The sequence below is a fragment of the Malaya genurostris genome, chromosome 3, assembly GCF_030247185.1.
Source record: "Malaya genurostris strain Urasoe2022 chromosome 3, Malgen_1.1, whole genome shotgun sequence".
NCBI lineage: Eukaryota > Metazoa > Arthropoda > Insecta > Diptera > Culicidae > Malaya > Malaya genurostris.
In genome coordinates, this window is record NC_080572.1 from 52,921,557 (window position 1) to 52,937,262 (window position 15,706).

General features: G+C 34.8%; 1 protein-coding gene across 2 annotated transcripts in view; it reads right to left on the bottom strand.

Annotated features, from left to right (window-relative positions):
- LOC131436057 (substance-P receptor-like) overlaps positions 1-15,706 on the bottom strand; it is a 49,390-nt gene that overhangs the window by 12,433 nt on the left and 21,251 nt on the right. The window contains exon 1 of one of the 2 annotated variants that reach the window (XM_058604506.1): positions 3,858-3,862. The exons of the other annotated variant lie outside the window; for it this stretch is intronic. The gene's annotated coding sequence lies outside the window, so the exon portion shown is untranslated. Of the gene's footprint in view, positions 1-3,857; positions 3,863-15,706 lie in introns of those variants that run through there. 2 annotated transcript variants of the gene reach the window in all.

Consider the following 15,706-nt stretch of genomic DNA (forward strand, 5'->3'; position numbering starts at 1 on the left):
TGTAAAGTTATATCGAAACAAAACATTAGAAAAAACGACCTTACACTTTTAAGGGATAAATATCATTTAAAAATTCAATAGTGCGTCGTTCCCCCGGTACGAAAAATTACCCACCTGGACATAACATGTTTCACCGGACCGGTTTGTGTGTTTCCTTCTTCTGCATCACCTTTTTAGATGACGGTTTGCAATTTTCAACACACTTCACCCTGTCCCTCCGGAACCGGAAATTGGGTGGAAATAATATTCAATTGCATTCTATGGAAAAGTATGGCATTTCATATGAATCTATGTTTATGAAAATCGATTAAGCCATCGCTGAGAAAGTCGAGTGCATATTTTTGTCACATTCACAAAGACATTTTACGATCTCGACGAACTGATTCGAATCCCTGAGAGAATTGAGTGCATATTATTTTAATTTAAAGGTCACCTAAAATAAGTGTGATCCAGACAATACTTAATACCGCCATTTGAATTTAAGTTACCTGCAGAGCACACAGTGCCTGCATAACCTGCAATACAGTAAAAGAAATTTTCTAAAACTTCGATTTAAATAGGGCATACAGTAGCGCCTCAAACTGCAATTCTAAAGATTGTCCCAGAAAGTATGCATGCTCTTTGATTTCGCTGTAAATAATTCACAAGTGTTGGATATTCAAATTTTATTCGATATACTGATAATAGTAGACTACAACAACAGAATATTATTCTCAACATATGCTGCTTAGCCATTGTAGACTAGCTGGCGCACTTTCTTGCGAACGTTCCTCATTAAATTCCGTAAATACTTCTTGGCGACAAGTTTTGACACTTTTTTCCAATCCTTTTCGAACTGTTGAATGATTTCGGCTGCCGAGACATGTTTCCTAAGATGTGCCTTCGTTAATGCCCAAAATTCCTAAATTGGTCGAAGTTGTGGGCAATTTGATGGATTCATGTCTTTTGGGACGAAAGTGACATTTTTGGTAGTATATTATTCTACCGTTGATTTCGAGTAGTGGCAAGAAGCAAGATCTGGCCAGAAGACAACAGGATCCTTGTGGCTTCGAATTATGGATAGAAGTAGTTTTTTTGTAATTATTCCTTGATGTATATTTCGCAGTGGTGATGAAGGGTTTCGAAATCTTACCGCAGCTACAAATTGCTTGCCAAACCATAGCTCTCTTACCAAATTTTTCGACTTCAATCGATGTCTCGGACTAGTTTTACACTTGCCCTTCTCGCACCGTATAATATTGTGGTCCCGGCAAGGATTTGTAATCGAGTTTCACGTAGGTTTCGTCGTCTATGATTATGCCGTTCAAATTTCCAGCAAGAATCGTATTGTACAGCTTTCGAATCCTCGGTTTGATCGATGCTTCTTGTTTCGGACTACGTTTTGGTTGTTTCTGCTTCTTATAGGTTCGAAGATTCAAACGTTCTTTAGCACGCAGAACATTTGACTTCGATGTGCCCTCTTTTTTGGCCACATCTCGAACGCCTTCAGTATACGTTTATCCAACTGAGAGTTGGCAGGACCTTTTTTCGACCCGTTTTCGGATTATCCTCAAAGGTGTTATCCTCACCGAACTTCGTGATTGCATTTCGCACGGCTTTTTCACTTACTCCTTCCATTTTTGCTATCTTTCTCAGTGACAGTCCGCGTTCTGTGCACCATTTGTACACAATTTTTCGACGTTGTTCTGCTGAAAGTCCACGCAATTCGAAACAAACTAATGAAAACGAATAAACAACTGCACAAGTGGTTAGAGAAGAGTGTAAACAACAGAACGCAGCTATAAAAATTGACATATTCCGAACCATTGCGAAATGGCAGCGGTTTTTGGTTGCGTCCATACTTTCTGGGACAGTCTTTAATCTTATCATTATTATTATTTTTTTTATTCAATAATAATATATTTAAAGGCACACTGCTAAAGCTCTAAGATGCCAAAGGTATTTTCTAATCTTGATTAACGACTAACTTGAAACAAGGGTATTATCATTAGGGTAGTGACGTATTCCGGTCGCAATGGTCGATTCTGGCAGATTCAGCCTGCAGCTGGCGATCGGCAATGGCCGGATATCATTATTTGAGTTCTGTATTTGAAATTACGAGCTTAAAAGTGCGGTGTGTGTATAAACACAAATAAACTTTCATCGAAATACTATAAATCATGCAAATCTCCGGAAAATGCCTTCAGTCATCTGGAAGGGATATCTGTTATCTTAATATTGATAGTTATTATATCACCGGCGTCAAACGTTTGCGTTAAGAGTGAGTAAAGCCTAGCGTACAAAAAAAGATTTATATATGCCCCTATGATAGTAAATATTAACGCAATTCGCAAACTTGATTTTACAACGTTTGCCTTCGGATCCAATGTCAGTTTATGCTATCCAAATCCAAGCGTACACAAACAGTTAATGTTCGATCGCCAGTCCGTCAGTTTTCGGTTAATAGTGATAACCCCCCCAGCGGTGAGCAAATTGTATATTCAATGATTTTGTTCAAGGAGATCGTTGATGTGTTAATATCGATTACATTGAATCTACATTGAATCAAAAATTATTTTGCTCTGTTTTAGTGTATGCTGAAACAAACAATCAAATTATCAGGAGCTAAAGAATTCATTTTGGCCTACAGTAAGTTTGATTTTCAATTGATGAACGGATTTTGTAATTGGCCTGCAAGCAGAAAAAAATGAACAAATAACCATATTCGACTTTCACATAACGATTTTTTTTATTAAAATAGTGACAAAAGAAAATCTTTTATTTTTGTTTCTATTATAGACGCTTTAACATTAATGTCATTCACCTCTTCGGCCCAGAAAAACTTTCTGACCCTATGTGCGGGGTTGGGAATCGAACCCAGGCGGGCTGCGTGAAAGGCATCGACTTACCCATCACGCTATACCCGTCCCCAAAGAAAATCTGGTTTGACATAACAAATATGGCTTGAAATTTCAAAACATGATAATCAAATTTTCTCAGTGGATTAGTTTATTTTAATCAAAACTTTTCAAGGTAATTTTTAAACAACGTTTATTTCGATTTATATTGTTTTTCAACATCACAAAAAACCAAGCATTTGATTGATACTGCCAATTTGCAAGCAGGCCCGTACCCAGGATTTCATTTCGGGAGGGCCCAAAGATTAGAAAATAATGTTACTGAAGATTGCTTATGTGCCTAATTCTCGGTGTGCCTTTTACGGCTGTTTTTAACATACATTTTAAACTTTTCCACTGGAACTGATATTGTATTACGTTTCATTACGTTTACTGTCTTGTTATTTCTGTAACACATGCCTGAGACATTCTAAATAATTACATGTTTTTGATTTCGGGAGGGGCCAGGGCCACTCCCCCCCCCCTCTGAGTACGTGACTGTTTGCAAGATATGTAGCCCTTCTGTCGCGAGGCAATCGAATTATTCACATTCCACAATCAAGCACTGGTGTTTTAATCAGTATCCAATGATTGGGTACTTCAGCAGTCCGGTCAAGATCTCTGCATTATTTTTTTTTTGTAAAGAAAATCTGTTATTGCGATTTTCAACAATATTATTAATTAACAATACGTATGAATGGTTTGCACCCCACTAGAAAATGGAAGTAGCACATAAAATTGTACTTATAAAACGCGCAAAAGCTTTATTAGCGGAAAAAAATGCTCTGGTTTATAGGAAATCAAACTAATATGGTTCGTTCAAACAGTAAACTTTGTTGTACCATTATACAAATAAGGTCATAGATAAGTTTAATCAAATTTTTTCTTGATATAAAGATATAGCAGGATTGAATTAACAATATCCTCAACTTTGGTTGAAATGTAATGAATAGTTAGTTAATGTCAACAATAAACAATTATTTTCATTCGAGCAAAATTTTGATTAAAATCAAACAGAGATTAGAGAAGTTCCATCATCTTTTTACGAATTTGATCAGATAACACTATCATATAGTTGAAAATGAAACAAATCAGTCGTTCCTGCTTAGAATGGCAATTCAAAAAAAGTAAAAACTTTGAACGAAACCTTTTCCATTTTGCTGAACACTGGCAGTGAAAAATAATTTGGTTTCAGTTTTCTTGCACTACCACACACTTCATCAGTAACTAACACAATTTTGTAAGGGTTTTCTCTCGCAGATTTTGTTTCAAAATAATAATTATATTACTTCTTATATTCCTTATATTAAAATTTCAGTGAAATCGAAACCTTTGCTCGAAGAAAATAAAGGCAATAAATACGGCATACTGTTGAAAAACTCTTGGTTCTTTCCAGGCGCGTACACAGGGGGGGGTTTTAGGGGTTCAAACCCCCCCGAAACAAAAAATTATAACCCATGGGAAACATTGTGATATAAATTGTACATGTGTTGATTTATCACCATGTTCTGAACCCCCCCCCCCCACCGAAAATTTTCTCTGGCTACGCGCCTGGTTCTTTCGGAAAACTGCTTTTTCACAAAACATGTCCATTTTTGTTTGTTTTGTATAGCGCTATCCAATACAAATGCGCTGCAGCAGTGTAGCTTAACTTTCTAATATGTAACAACAAAGCAAAAACTAAGAATGTATGCACTTTCCCATCAAACATCGACGAAATATTGATTTTGTTTGAGCGTATATTATTGAAAAAATAGAATGTTTAAAATTGAATTGTGAACACAAATTCCTTTGAAAATTCTATTTCTTGCTTTGTTAATATTGATGTAAAATACTTAACAATTTCTGTGGAACTTTTTTAGCGTAAATATTTCAAATAAAAACTTATATCAAACAATAGGGGGTCAATTTCTAGACCTCGTCGACCCCTGTAATCAGTTTTCGTTTACGTCTACCCCTGCAAAAAGGATATCGACCACCAGGGGTCTATATCGACCACTTTGTGAACCCCTGCTCTAATGCAAAAAAGTATCACATCACCAAAGTTATCAGCTGGTAGCTGCACCTTTTTTGTCAAATTATTCTAAAAGCTTTTCTTCAGGTGTAAGATCATACATCAGGCGCGTACCCAGAAATTTTTTTTGGGGGTGTTTAAAAACATGTTGATCAATACGAATAGAAATATGTATAAGATCATATGAAAAATTTTGGGGTAAAAAGTCGTTTGTTGAATATTAATCATTTTATAATTGACTTAAATATTTAAAGAGAAAAGTATTCATAATATAATAATTTTTTGAGTTTCGGAGGGGGTTTCAACCCCTAAAACACCCTTCTGTATACGCGCCTGTCATATATAAACTCGTTTATATATAAATTTAGCGATAAAAAAACTGACTGCATTTGTGATGGAGTAAAATGAGTAGTGTGGAACGAGAATGATTTTTAATGGTATTTCGTATATAATTTGTTCAAAGCAGGGGCCTATAATCAACATGTATGAAGGTGCTATTTAATATTATTGGCCCAAAATGAACATTAACACTCCTAATACCAAGCCTGAAAAAAGTTGGAACGGTAACTTTGGGCTATTATAGCTCAGTTATTACTTGACCAATTTCGATAAATTTTACACCCTCGAATTTTGTGAAGTTTGTAGATTATTTTAAGTATATCATTATTGACGATCGTTTAGGAAAAACTAATGAAAATTTGATTTCCCCGTTCCAAGTTTTTTTTCAAGCTCAAAATATGCCCTATCTGCATTCATGCGGCACCTGCATCGCGAATCGGATATTGAGAAATTCAACTTTACCGAGTCATAACTTTGTTGTTAGTCAACCGATTTTCGAAATATGTTCACCATTGAAAAGGTACTACTTCCAGAAATAAAATCCACTGAAAAACCCGAAAAATAGGGTTGTCTACCCAAAGTTATAATGAAAACTGTAGACATATGACCTCGGAAAAGGAGAGACTTTTCACAATGATCGTAAATATCTCGAAATTCAAAGCCAGCTACAATTTTTGTAGTGATACCAGCTACAATTTTTGTCCAACTACCATTCCGGCACTATCAAAAGAAAACTTTAAAAAATCGATAAATTTATAAATATATATTTAAAAGTTTTGTTTTGATTTTGACAAAATTTTCCCAATAATAGAAATTCTCTGTATTTGTACCAAAACTCTTGAGATTTTTTGAACGGATATATAATTTTGTTCATCAATACATTGTTTCTGGTAATCATTCCAAAATTTTGGAGCTGAAAAATGTACATGTCATCGCTTTAATTTTTGAATTATATACAAACATGTGAAAAAAAATGAAAAAATCATATATATTTAAAAATTCATCGATTTTTTAAAGTTTTCTTTTGATAGTGCCGGAATGGTAGTTGGACAAAAATTGTAGCTGATAACACTAGCAATCGAATGATGTGTAAAAATATACAGGTCATCGCTTTGAATTTTGAGATATTTACGATCTTTGTAAAAAGTCTCAGCTTTTCTGAGGTCATCTTTCTATAGTTTTCATTATAATTGATTTTCATTGATTGATTTTCATTGATATCCATACTACCCACCCATTGTAAGGGTAATAAATTGTATCATCTTCATTTTTGTGGTGTGGGGTGTAGATCTATGATAGACGTATCAAATATGAAGTACGTAAAACACAAATTTCTAACACCAGGAAACTTGGTTTACACTTGAACGTTAAACAAGTTTCATTTCGTTGTGTGTGGAAAAGATACAACCTTCGGTGGTAGTTTTAGTTTTGGGTCGCGAAGTATTTCACTTAGAAAATGTGTACGATTCAGCGGATATCTGGAATGAAACCAAATGTCTTGAGCAGCATCAGCATTTACCGTATATTGAATCGCCCTGTTTTGTTTAACATTCAGGATGTCTCAAACCATCATTCAATCAATCTGTGACTCTTCCAAGCTGATAGAGTAGAAGCGTTTTCGTATCGATGGTTTCTAATTATATCGACTCCCAATCAGCATTACAGACTTAACTGGTCATTATTCCACTCGACAAACGGCATACCAAGCTGATGCAATCCGAGCACATTATCTTACATCGGGAAGTAATTGACCGTGACCAATCATAGAATTGAACAGATACTCCTTCCGGGCCAGATGGTGAAAATCCTCGGATAGTAATTCCAGAAGCAAGTGGTTCAACTGACTATAGAATTAAGTGGTAAAATCAAATACGATCGAATAAAAAGGGGTCGCTTCTAAGGCTAGTAACATTCTTTTGTAGTTTAACGAAAGATTTTGTTTTTTGTCATTGGCTGATTTTAAACCATTTTACTATATATTTTTCGAAGACTAATTTATTTTATACATCTTAAACTTTTGTTAAAAGCGATTGCAATTCATCACCAAGTAATATTTCAGATACAGCTATCTGTTTTTCTCAGTTCATGTATTCAAATTTTCATGAAAATTATTCTGCTATTTACTCACTCTAACCTAGTTGTCGTATTTTCGAGCCCGACTTGAAAGGATTCATAGTAGTAGGATCGTAGTACTAGCCAAGGTTCTGTACGCTATGAGTCGGATGCGAGGTCTGTAGAAAAAGAACGTCAAATTCTTCAAAAGGAATGTAATGCCAAGACATTGCTTTTCGATCATGGAGAACTGGCTGAACGAGTTCAGCACCTTCCATAAGTGATTTTGAAACTAGTTAGTAGTTTTATGTCGTATTCGACCTTTAAGATGAAATGTAGCGGAATGCGCGAATCGCGTTTTTGATCAATTATTCAAAAACTAGACTGATTTTCGAAAAACCAAAAACACTTAAGTTTTCGAAATCAAATTTATCACAACTAAGTATTCTTAGTATTTTGAAATTTTGCTTTGCGAGCCGTAATTGGTTTTTGAAATGTATAAACGGTAACTGTCCCGTTCCACGAGGATGGTTTTAGAACTAAAAAATAGTGTTTGTAGCAGAATTTTACAAAGAATCTAAAAATGCAAATCAAAATTATAAAATTTTAGCCAAAGCAACCGAAATTTGGAAAAAGTTTACAAAAACTTTTCCGCATTTTTTTATTGCTTGCGCGCTGCTGTTTCGTATTGAGATGATATGAAAAATGCACGGTGGACTCGGTGGCATTATATCGTGAGCAAATATTTCAAATCAAATAATTTATGCGAATTTTTTTATGAATTTATGCAGCATTGGGTTCTCTGTTTAAATGAAAACGAGTTGAATACAATAAAATGGGTATTGTAAGAAGTCGTCTATTTTCTAAGCAACTGTCATTTATAATGCTAAAAATGTCCAACTCTGTTGAGCTCAATGCACTGATGTTGTTGAAGCAATAATGCTTGGCTGTATAATATTATATAATAGGTATTATTCCAGATTGTAGCAACCAAAACTAAAACTTCAGTCTTGACAGGCTACTGAATGAAATGAATACTAGCCAACTATTATCGTTCATGTTGAATATTTGAAAATATAACTTTTCTATAACCTGTAATACAAACAATGTTGCCTGGTGAACTACTGGCAAAGATATAAAAAATACTCGAATGTTCTCTTGTCTTCAATCGTTCTTTTGAAGAAGAATTCATGCTACTAAACTCAGGCATATACATGGTGAGCAAGTTAGTCAATACATAAACATATAACCTCGTGATAGTCATTCATAATTACTCGTGATTCATAGCTCTAGTGTAAGAGTAATCACTAACAAAAAACGATTGAATTAGCATACATTCAAAGTGTGAAGGTTTCAAAAATCCATTACGTCCAGTCTTACTTACAAGCCAACATAACGAGAGGTAAGCCCACTGCGCTCAATCACTGAAAAAAGTTCTGGTTTCTATGTGTCGGTTTTTCTTGTTATGCTTCGTGCGACGGTTCGTTCAACTGAAGCGGATAAAATTTTGCGCGCATTCAATGACGCTTTATTTCACCTTAAATGCGCAATTTTGTTTCAATACCGAAAATGTTTAGGGTTTCGAATTCACGCGTCTCATGCAAAGTTATACCGAAACAAAATTTTATTAAAAAATCGACATTTCTCGACATTTCTTTTTTAAGGGATAAGTATCATTTCTACTTATACATTAATCCTTCGAAATGGTGGGTGATTCCCCCCGTACAAAAAATTACCCACCTGGGCTTAACATGTTTCACCTGCCCTGAAACGGAAAATTAACGAGTCAAAAATATTTTGTTGAAACTACTTTATTTTTTTGTAATTGTTGTTTTTCACAAAAGTTAATTGTTATCAAATGGCGCTACTTTTGATGTGAAAAATCATTAAGGTGGTCCATGTTTGGTTTGAAATCTGAAATCTAACATTTTTAATTGAATTTAAGAAGGATTGTACTACACAGCAAAGTTGCAAGAAAAGTTCTTTCAAGCAACTTAGCTGAAAAGTCCACTTTCTTAGACCTTTATTTGAGCGAGTTAAATAAATTTTTTGAAGTAAAATTCAAGTGGCTCTCAAAATATCACTGTTTGGTTCTAAAATTACTGAGAGCAGTTGATTATTATTCACTATTGTTCACCATTTTAATCTTTTTGGTAATGAATTAATTTCAATGGTTCGGTTGTAAATGTTTTGTGTATCATTTTGAAAATGCTGTATAAAATACTTATACTGCTCATTTAAAACCCTCATTATGCTGTTAAGTGTTATGTTGATACGTTATGGCATTGAGGAGTAATTTGTTCTAATTCTTCAATACTAATTTAAATAAGTTATACATATGGAACTCTCTCCGATTTCTAGTTCATTTTAACTTTCTCAATTTATGATCTTTCATAAAACTTATAAGATTTAGTTTTATCCTTCCAGATCGGGGCTCGAACATGTGAAAACTGGCTTTGAAGACCAACGCTCTATGCATTGAACCGTCAACCCGGGTGGAGACAGCTCATCTATTTAATTGATATTAATATTGTCACAGAGGAGTGCTTTTCAGACATTCCGGAAAACTATTTTTCGGAAGGGATCCAAAAATTGAAAAACCGCAAAAAAGCATTAGAAATTACACTATTTTTTTCATTCTCAATGAGGTTACTTCTCAGCACACCTAGTAGGACAAATCCTTGTAGAATTTTCTCAAACATGATTAGTAAAAATATATTTACGGAACTACTGTGTAGACAACTTTAATCAAGATTGGAAATAGTATAAAAACAATTTTAATCACTGAGAAATTTATTTCCGAACATTTCCACACAATCGATCAAAACCCTCAATATTAATACCGAGCAAAGATATAAAGCAGTTGAAAGATAGAAACTTTCTAACACATGGATCAATAAGTCCCGAGACTAACAATGGAAGCAACATTTTTTTTGCAAATTTTTTTTTTATTCATCAACATAATCACCTTTTGGTTCCAACGTTTTTCCAATTTTTCAATACCATGTTTATAAAAAAATTTATCTTTCGCTTCAAAATAAGCTTCAGTTTCAGCGATGACCTCCTCATTTGAGCCAAATCTTTTTCCCTGGAGCATTTTTTTAAGATCAGCAAAGAGCCAGTAGTCACTGAGGGCTAAATCTGGCGAGTATAGGGGGTGGGGAAGCAGATCAAAGCCCAATTCGTTCAATTTCGCCATTGTTTTCATCGACTTGTGGCAGGGTGCATTGTCTTGATGAAAAGGGATTTTTTTCCCTACATGTGCGGTCGTTTTTTTGCGATTTCCTCCTTCAAACGCACCAGTAAGTCAATATAATAATCACTGTTGATCGATTTACCTTTTTCGAGGTAGTCAATGAAAATCACGCCATGCGTATCCCAAAAAACTGACGCCATGACTTTGCCAGCTGACTGCTGCGTTTTCGGACGCTTCGGACGGCTTTCGCCAGTTGTGCGCCACTCAGACGACGCTTCGACTCTGGAGTGTAGTGATGTATCCATGTTTCGTCCATGGTCACGTAACAACGCAAGAAATTTTTTTTGTTGCGAGTAAATACCGATAAACTGCTTTCAGAATCATCGACTCGTTGCTGTTTTTGTTCCATCGAAAGCAATCGCGGCACCCACTTGGAAAAAACCTTTTTTATGCTAAATTTTTCATGAAGGATAGTAAATACACTTCCATATGATATCTGTGTCATCACAGCAATCTCACGGAGCTTCACTTTTCGATCTTTCATTATAATTTTTGTCACTTCACTCACATTTTCCGGTGTAACGGCTTCCACAGGTCTACCCGAGCGTTCCGCGTCATTTGTGTCGATACGACCACGTTTAAACTCGGCGAACCACCGACAAATCGTTGCTTTTGATGGACAAGAGTCCGGATAACATTTTTCAATCGCTTGCACGGTGTTTTTACCCATTAAAAAACAATGTTCTATCAAAACACGAAACTTGTTTTTTTTCCATTTTTTAAACAAACTACAAAACGACTTTACTCCAACCTCGACAACTCAGCTGTTTCTGGTCGGATCGACTTAACATTTTGACCCGTTTCAAGCAAAGGTTAGTACTCAGAGAGACGTGGTTACTGGTTTACTACGAGCGCCATCTCTGATTTAGTCTCGGGACTTATTGATCCATGCACTGAAATAAAAATTCACGTTCGATTCACTTGAAAAATCACGTAGAATGGTTTCAAATGTCAAATTGAATATTTTACGTGACGAAAATGAATGTTATACGAACATCCCCTAAAATGAATAGAGTCATCACATAAAGTTTACGTGAATTGACCAAACGTCAAACAATCTACGTGAATTTTCAGTGTAAAAAACTCGATTTTGAAAATGGCGAGCAGTGGCCCTCGAAGTGTAAGTAGTGTAAATATTTGTGAGAAAAGTTATTTAATTACAATTTTTTTACTCCATCGACCGGACTATTCTAGTATGAAAGTTTCCATATGTTCGACTGGACCGAGTGCCTGCGTGAGTCCGGAAGTTTACCCGTTTCTGCCGAATGCTTAAAACAGACCGTCGGTATGAAGCTAGAGACACTGGAACCATGTAATGCGACTTCAACCTGCATCGGTAGTGTTGTGGGAGTTCTTGGATCTCGACTTCGGCTTCGGTTAGATGGCAGTGACAACGATTTCTGGAGGCTTGTCGATTTGAGATACCACGACGTTATTAGTTGCTTTTTAAGCCATTGGAATTATATGACAATTTTCTGAAATAAATGTTTTATATTTCATGGCATTTTGCATTTTATAGATTTATATCAAAATCTGAAATCTCCCTTTCGACTTTATCCAATATATAAAATAGTAATTTTCTGGTATCTAAATTTGATATGAACTGATAGATAAATGCAATATGAACAGTACATTACATTTTACCCATGAAACACGTAACTTTTACTGGATTATGCATTAAACAGCTTTTAAATGCCAGTCCATTAAAACCTACGTGAAAAGTAGGGTGGAAAATATTCACATAACATTTCACGTAACTATAATATGATTATTATTTTGAGTGTGTGTTATTGAATTAAGACGTTTGGTGATGACACCCAATTCATCGGGTTCTAATAATTTCTATCGCCTGATTTGCAGATAGAATTTGAATAGTTATAAATGTGTGGATGTGGCTGTTTATAAAGAGAAAATAGAAGAAATGTTTACCTTTGCAATGCGGGAAAATTAACTATTTAACCATCGTGCAATATGATAAACCATTCCAGTTGTAGTGATCTGTCGAAACGATAGATCTTTTTCCTGTTGAAAATGAAAAAATGCAGGTGCCGCTTATTCATGCGAGAAACCGCTACCCGAAGCACTAGTTTGAGTCTTGTCTGACCACAATTTGCACGCGACTACTTCAAAGCATTTTCACGAATGATTTATGAGCTTCTACTCGCAAGAATCACATCGTAACGAACTTTGATTGTGTATGTTATTCAAGTGTTATGCTCGAATTTATCGTGCATATGGCATCCGAAAATTACTCTATAGCACACACTGAATGGTAGACAGTACAAATTCGTGGTCATATTGCTGTGCTGTTCTGTTATTTCATTCGTTTATAATAGCAGAACTCCTGACTTTTTTTATACAAATAGTGAGTTAAACAGATCATGGAAATCATAGTTAATCACCCGATTTAGGTAATCATGCCTTTCTCAGGTACGTATTAAATTGATGTTAATTTGATTTGCAAGATTTTTTACGCGATTTTCGATTTAATTTACGTGATAATCCCGTAAAATATGTTTCGCGTAATGAAGGAAAATTTTAATTTATACATATTCTAAAATGGAGTTTTGTGAAATATTTGTACATTCAGTTTCAAAGATTTTTTTATGATTCTGAGCGCCCAAGAAAAAGCAAATCAGTATCTAAAAGCATGACTGGTGACATTTGCTTGAATCTTGAGAGCGGTAAATACTTGTGGTTGTATTATATACAGAAAAATGACATGCTGTAATGGTATCTATAAAAGTTCTTGCTCTACCAGAAGCTCATTACTGGGACAATTCACTAAGAATGCAATATCGATCAGATGACCGCCCCCATTAGGCAAACATAATGTGGCCCTTTTTCGGTTAGCTACGGGTTCGAGTCGAGTTCGATAGCTTTTCGTTACATAATAGTATTTGTATTTTTCCCATTTGTTTTCCTCGTTTGGTCAAAATTGAAAAATCAATGATTGTCATAAAAAATTTTTAGCATAAAAAATATATCGTTTTAGGGAGAGATGACACTTTACAGGGTGAGATGTTGTCATTTATTTCGAAGTGGGTAAGGCACGCTGGAAGCACTCGTTCTTGATTAAAGAAAGATACAGGTGTGAATGCATTTTGGTTATCTGTTAACTATTTTCACCGAATGTAGAATCGAAAATTGCGAAGTAAAAATGAAAGTGTCTACTCTCCATCTTTAACACATTTCATGGCTGCTTCTAAATTTTCGAGTGACCGTAGATTTCGCATTACACTAGCCTTCCTTTTATATAGGGTAGACATTCTGCATACTGTAAATAAGATACAAAACATTTTTCGATAATTTTTTCAGTTTTAGACGCATTGTACATCACGTGTTTCTTATTGAAAAGGCGGCATAGTATTTTTTGTGCGGCATCTCTACTGATTGGTAGGTATGAACGTCACACAAAAAACACTGCCTGTGATTAAAAAAATATCTTCGATAACGTTATATCTGTCTTGAAGATAGGTTATGCCATTAAAACTGAATGTTTCGATCACTGAAACGGAACTAACAATATTCTATCGGTAATAAATATTTAAAGATAAAATGAACAACTGAAAGCAAAAATCGGATAAGTGTAAATTAGTTTGGAAAACTTGTTTAAGTTTTTTTTAATGCAAAAACCGGATAAAAACATTGAGAGCAACAACCGTACTCGGATTTGGCAATGCAAGAATCGTTTCAAAACATCTTTTTTGCAAGAACCGGAAAAAAAATCTTTGAATTCTTTAACCGGCCAAAAATTCAGCCGGTGTTTCCAACACAATTTTTTCATTCGATTTTTGAATTCCAAATTTTCACCAAAGTTTTACCGCGGTGGATGAGGTTTTTTTTTACGGGCAACCTGATCTATGTTGCGTTCCCACAGCGGAAATGAGTCGGTAAAAACTGGATGTGAACATTTGTTTTGGAAGAACTGGCAGAAGAAAAGTTCTCAATATTCTATTCGCGATGTTGTTGTCATAGAAAAGTAGAAAGTAGCTACAAAGTTTTCGAATTGATCTACGAAATTCGACGGTGTAAAATCCGTTGAAATTCGTTGAGAAACAGCTGTGCTATGACAGCTCGAAGTTACCGTTACAACTCTTTTTAGATTTGGTACTTGGAGTGTTAAAATCGACAGAATTGACATTGTGGAATTTCTGGCATCACTGATTTAGTCTTTCAAGAGAAGCGCCAGAGTCGTGCATGTTTTAATAAAATTTAAGTTCAGATAAACCTCGGAATTGTAAGTATTTCAACATAGTTGATGATTGTTTCAAATGAATAAAATTATTTTCCAATTTGATTGTTTTGCCTTTTCTTGTTAATAAGTAATTAAAACAAATTTTGTATACTTTTTGCATTCTGTAGAGTCAGACAGATCAGACTTTCAGTATTGAGTATCTTTGTTCATATGAATTTTAACTAACCTGAATAATTGATTGATTCGTTTTCATTTAATTGTAGTGAAAAGCAATAGCAAAACAATGTATGCTTTTGAAAGATTAAACGCGCAACCAATAACATCGCTTGGGATAGAAATTGTTCCGTTTGATCCGAAGATGTCTTTCATCATTTCGCATTAAAAGTTGATGGATGATGAAAAACCTGTTTTAATCCACCTAGTGGTTTAATGATGGCTTTCTGATGTTATTCATTATCTCTTATATATTACAATTAGTTTCATCAAAACATTTCAATTTAAAAAAAATACTACTACGTTTATGTACTACATTTGAATTTTGGTTGGTTAAAATCGATACAATCTCAAATTAGAAAATGAAGTGATCTACATTTTTATAATTTTGACCACTATTTCCGATATTGCTCGCATCGGAAACTGGATATCGGAATAGTGAAATTCGGGTCATTCAAACATCACTTAATATGAACTACAAATTGAAACAGTTTAAAGCCCAACTTTTTTACGATTTTCTATGACGGTTTGAAATTTTGAAAACCTATTACCTTAAGTTAAGTTCATCTTCGCCGTGAATATGATTCTATTACTTACGAGACGGGCGAACAACGTTGAACTATTCACTGCACGAAAGAGAGAAAAGTGAAAATGAATAAGCAATAATCGTAGAGAACCCGAATATACTAATACATTCTTCGCTGCTGGTATACATCGTGCATGTTCGTTTTATACATTCGTTTTTAATTCGTTCAGTT